This window comes from Cheilinus undulatus, linkage group 21, assembly GCF_018320785.1.
Source record: "Cheilinus undulatus linkage group 21, ASM1832078v1, whole genome shotgun sequence".
NCBI lineage: Eukaryota > Metazoa > Chordata > Actinopteri > Labriformes > Labridae > Cheilinus > Cheilinus undulatus.
The window spans coordinates 36,946,122-36,952,121 of NC_054885.1; positions in this window are offsets into that span (position 1 = coordinate 36,946,122).

Genomic DNA, 6,000 nt, shown 5'->3' on the forward strand with positions numbered 1-6,000 from the left:
TTTGTAGCTACAGTTGAAACCAGAAGTTTACATACACTATATAAAAAGGCACATTAACTTTTTTTTCTCACCGTCTAACATTAAATCAGATTAAACTTTTCCTGTTTTTGGTCAATTAGGATTACCAAAATTATTTCTATTTGCTAAATGCCAGAATAATGAGAGAGATCATTTTTTAGACAATTTTTTATTATTTTCTTGAGAGTCAGAAGTTTACATACATTTCATTAGTATTTGGTAGCATTGCCTTTAAACTGTATGACTTGGGTCAAACGTTTTGGATATGCTTCCACAAGCTTCTCACAATAGTTTGCAGGAATTTTGGCCCATTCCTCCTGGCAGAACTGGTGTAACTGAGCCAAGTTTGTAGGCCGCCTTGCTCACACATGCCTTTTCAGATCTGCCCATAAATTTTCAATGGGATTGAGATCAGGGCTTTGTGATGGCCACTCCAAAACACTGACTTTGTTATCCTTAAGCCACTTTGTAACCAGTTTGGCAGTATGCTTAGGGTCATTGTCCATTTGGAAAACCCATTTGCGCCCAAGCTTTAACTTCCTGGCTGATGTCTTGAGATGTTGCTTCAGTATTTCCACATAATGTTCTTTCCTCATGATGCCATCTTTTTTGTGAAGTGCACCAGTCCCTCCTGCAGCAAAACAGCCCCACAACATGATGCTGCCACCCCCTGTTTCACAGTTGGGATGGTGTTCTCAGGCTTGTAAGCTTCCCCCTTTTTTCTCCAAATGTAACGATGGTCATTATGGCCAAAAAGTTCAATTTTAGTTTCATCAGACCACAGAACATGTCTCCAAAAATTAAGGTCTTTGTCCCTGTGTGCATTTGCAAACTGTAGTCTGGCTTTTTTATGTTTCTTTTGGAGTAATGGCTTCTTCCTGGGAGAGAGGCCTTTCAGCCCATGTGGGTACAGGACTCGTTTGACTGTTGATAATGACACACTCTTACCAGCTTCAGCCAGCATCTTCACAAGGTCTTTTGCTTTTGTTCTTGGGTTGAGATGCACTTTTCGGACCAAAGCACGTTCATCTCTGGGACACAGAACCCGTCTCCTTCCTGAGTGGTATGATGGCTGGACATTCCCATGGTGTTTATACTTGCATATAATTGTTTGAACAGATAAACGTGGCACCTTCAGGCATCTGGAAATTGCACCCAAGGATGAACCAGACTTGTGCAAGTCCACAATTCTCTTCCTGATATCTTGGCTGATTTCTTTTGATTTTCCCATGATGTTACACAAAGAAGCAGTGTGTTTCAGGTGTGCCTTAAAATACATCCACAGGTGTGCCTCTAATTAACTCAAATGTTGTCAATAAACCTATCAGAGGCTTCCAAAGACATGACATCATCATCTGAGCTTTCCCAAATTGTTTAAAGGCATAGTAATCTTAGTGTATGTAAACTTCTGACTTTAAAGAACGTAATAAAAATAGTCAAAAAAAAAAAATCCTTTTCTCATTATTCTGGCATTTAGCAAATAGAAATAATTTTGGTAATCCTAATTGACCAAAAACAGGAAAAGTTTAATCTGATTTAATGTTAGACGGTGAGAAAAAAAAGTTTATGTGCCTTTTTATATAGTGTATGTAAACTTCTGGTCTCAACTGTATATCTAAAGCTACATCAGATACATAAGCTATGTTGATTATGTAGCTACATAGCTAATGTAGCTATATCTAAAGCTAACAAATCTATGTCAGCTATGCGAACGACATGAAAAACTTAGCTACAAGGTTAATGTAGCTATATCTAAAACTAATGAAGCTACATCAACTTCTACAGCAAACAAATCTATGTAAGAAAAATATAAATTAGAAGATAATGTAGCTACATATCTAATGTAGTTATTTCTAAAGCTAACAAAAGTTAGATCAGCTATGACGTTAAGTAGATAAGTTAGCTACATAGCTTATGTTGCTATATCTAAAGCTACATCAGCTATGTAGATTACATAGCTACATACCTACAGTGGCTTTATCTAAAGCTAACAAATCTACATTAGCTACGTTAACTACATTGGTTATGTAGCTTCATAACTAACATAATTATGAAGCATAAGCTTAAGCAAACAAAGTAATGAATGTTTGCTAAAACTAGAACTGTTCAAGAAGTAGTTATGTGAACAGTGGCTTACTTTAGCTACATTAGGCTCACAGAGCTACATTGTCTTATGGAATAATGTTTACTATGTAGCTAGTGAAGCTATGCTAGCTTTAGCTAAAGTTAACAAAGCTAATAAAAACCATAGTTTGTATGACTGGGGTTGTTAGATAAGTTTGTCCTGGATTAGACCTCTGACCTTTTTTTCTGTTCAAACACGTTCAAAACATACCAGCATATTATGCTCCTTCTCACAGAGGTGGCGTCTCACAGTAGTGGTCTTCAAGAGAGGGAGTCTGAGATCTGTGGTCTGCAGTTAGACCCAGGGGTGGTGTCCTGGATGGACTGAGGCTCTCCCCCTACTCCTACGTGAACCTGAGGGAAGAGAAAGAGGAAGAAATGAGTTGAGGGTTTTATGTCAGCTGAGACAAAAGTTGAAACTAGGATGTTTTAGGTTTAAAAAAAAATGTACAAATATGAGATAAAAACTGTGCACAAAGAAATGTTTACTGTGGATATTTTAGAGCTTGTGCATTGTCACGACAGTAAAGACTCATTCGAAAATTTCTACATGAGTAAAAAACATTTCTGAGACCTCTAAAAAACCTGAGGAGGATGTGACAGTCAGTCACTGCAGTGAAACTCACAGATGAATTATTGATCCTGAGGTATCGATGAGGGATCATGCGGATGTTTGTGTATAAATAAACATGTTGTGTGTTAAATAATTAAACATCTGCAGTGTGTGTGCTTATCTCTCCTTCCTGTGAGCGTTAAGGTGGGGCGATCGAGCCTCTCTCACCCTCTGAGTGACATCACTTCCCTGCAGAGCATGACAGGGGACAAGGCCACCAGCAGCAGGGGAGATATGGGTGATGCTCAAACGGTCTTCACTCCTTTATTTATCTACTCCACCCTGAGGGTCCTGGTACTCTTTTACTGCTGACGTAGACACGCTGCTGCTATCGCTCGCCTTCTCCTTTAACCATTTTTGATGAAATGAGGAAGTAATGATCCTCACCTGTGCATTTCCACCGCATTTATCTTCTTCCTTATCCTCAATATTTTCCTCCTCTCTATGTCAGCTCTCCATCTTCTCCCCCAGCATCAGACCTCCTTCATACTCCGCTGTGAGGTCTCTCTGCTGGGCTACATCTCCACTTTTGATCCTTCGGTGTTGTATCTGACCTTTCCCCTGGCTCCTTCATGTCACTCTCATCTGAAGACCCCTGGAGGGAGGCCCAGGGCAATATTGACATCCTCCATCATCAAAAGCAGCTGCCATCTTTCTCTGTGCAATCTTTATACGTGTGTTTGTGGGTCTGTGAGACTGATATATATCTATGCCTCCTTGTTGTCGTTGGCTCTCTTCTTCATCAACATATATTTATAAGTTTATAATCTGAGTTTGGTCTCAGAGTTCAGCTCACAGATGGACTGGAGTGCTTCAAAATCCTGCATGTCCTGTTTAAAGTGATTAGTCCACCTCAGGGGTCCTGGAGCTCTCATCTGTAGAGCGTCACCTCTCTCAAGACCTATTTACAAATCTAAAAATAAAACTAAAGCCTGGTGGTTATCCAGGAAATAGAGTATTGATAGTGAGAGTACAGTAGTACAGTATGGTGCAGGTTGTTTGCAGATGACGGCATGCAGCAGAGAAGAACTAATCCTGGAGGTCAAAAGTGATTTCTGCATAGAGAAAAGCTACAAAAAGGCCTCCGAGTTTTTTTCAAAGATTCTGCCCTTTCCCAAACGCTGTCTATGAGTGTTTTACCAGATGGATGGGTGAAACAAATCTATCTGGCGTGTCAAGTTAGTTTAGCCATGATCTCACCCGTGTTTCTTCAGCTGATGTCAATCCAGTGTCACTCGTTTTGATGGGAAATCCACCTCCTTTCAGTAATCCAGATAATTTCGCTCTGCTCAGTAGAGCTGGTTGTTTGGCTCCTTCCTCATTTGGTTCCAGTTTGGCTTTTTAAACATAGATTTAAACAAAAAAGGAAAGGAACACACACAGGCAATGTGGTGAAGCAGATGTTTTTCTGACTTGTGTAGAATTTCAGCATTAGGCTGATTTTGTCTCACAGACCTGGAAACCAGGTCCCTTTTCTATACTGCTTATCCCATTAGGGGTTAAGGGGGTCTGGAGCCTATCCCAGCTGTCATTGGGTAAGAGGCGGGGCACACCCTGGACTGGTCGCCAGTCAATCCCAGGGCTGACATACAAAGACAGACAACCAGGCACGCTCATACTCACACTTATGGCCAATTTAGAGTCACCAATTAACCGGAAGAGCATGTTTTTAGTGGTGTGAGGAAGCCGGGGAACCCGGAGGGACCCACACATGCACCGGGAGAACATGCAAACGCCACACAGAAAGGCCTTGACCGAGAAGTGAACCAGGGACCTTCTTGCTGTGAGGCAACCTGTTGTATCTGGTAAGTCTAGAGACTGTAGGTGTTCTCTGCCTCTATCACGATCCAAACCTCATAGAAAGACAAAATCACCCACATGCAGGATTTCACTGTGTTCATCCGTACGTCACTTGATTTTTTTTTTTTTTTTTTTTTTGCACACATGCTCTCTTTCTCTTTCTTTCTGCTTCCTGTGTGACTGTCTCCATCTCTCATGTTCTCTTTCCTGCGAGTTTCTCTGTTTGTTGCACAGCGAGCCGAGAAAACTTGTCAAGATGTGTTCCCATGACAACCTCGGCCCAGCGTTAGCAGCACGGAGAGTCGGGGAGTATCCGAGAGAAGAGAAATACACAGTGGATGTGGGTGGAAGGGAATTCAAATACGGCACAAAGAAACTTGGACGTAAACGTGAAGACTGTGAGTGGGTGAAGGAGGATTGTTTTCTCAGTGAGCAAACTGAAACGAGTACACACATGAATATAAATGTCAGTTTTACTCTATTTTAACATCCTTTAAATTATTTCCTCACATAAATGAAAGTGCGTTGTTTATGTGTTTGTGAAAACATGCAACCTGCAAGGTAGATGAAGTTGTGAATCCAAGTTTTGCAGCATAATTTGAGTTGATTGCTTTTACCGGAAATGTACTCATATATCATTTTAATGAAAGATAAACGTTTAATGATTTATAACTTTCATTAAACTGTTTCTTTAGACAGTTTCTCTTTCTGAGTTTGAAAACAGGTCAGTGATATCAGCTCTGCTCTCTAAAACAATCTGATCCTGATGTTTCTGGCACCTGTCAGCTCCTCAAGTCTTCACTCACTGTGAACTCCTGCACCTTTTTCTCTCTTTTTTGACATTTTCTTCCTCACTACAGAAGATCTGCTGCATCTGAGGGTGTTTTCAGACAGACATGGTTCTGGTTCTGGCACTGGTTCTGTTCTGGAGACTCAGAATCTTGGTGCTTTCTGGAGGACCAGCCGTGTTCACACCAGTTTAAGCAGAACCAAAGTGGGAGGACATGTATTACCACGTCCTGCTCCACTCTTGCCCAAGTCTTTCATGCAGTCCCGGTATTCCTTCTTCAGTTTCTGGAGTAAATCAATAATTATGTCTGGTGTTCAGGTGAACCCAGCCTTCGCCATCTCTTCCCCAAGTTCAGCATATAACGTGCTCTTCCTTTTACTCTCCAGCTTCACCTGGAATTCTGTCAATGCCCAGATCACAACCAAAAAATTTTTTCTCCCCAGCAGGCCACGTTTTCTTTTTTTCTGCTCATCTTCACAACCTAGAATGTGACACGCCCACTGATGATGTCACGGATCCCAAGAAAGAACCAGCTATTTTTGGTTCCAGCTGAGAAACAACTTTTCAGATTCAGAACCAATTTTTTCCCGGTTTGAACACACCGGCTGGTTCAAATTTAGGTCCAGGAACCGGAACCAGCACAGAGCCCTGCCAG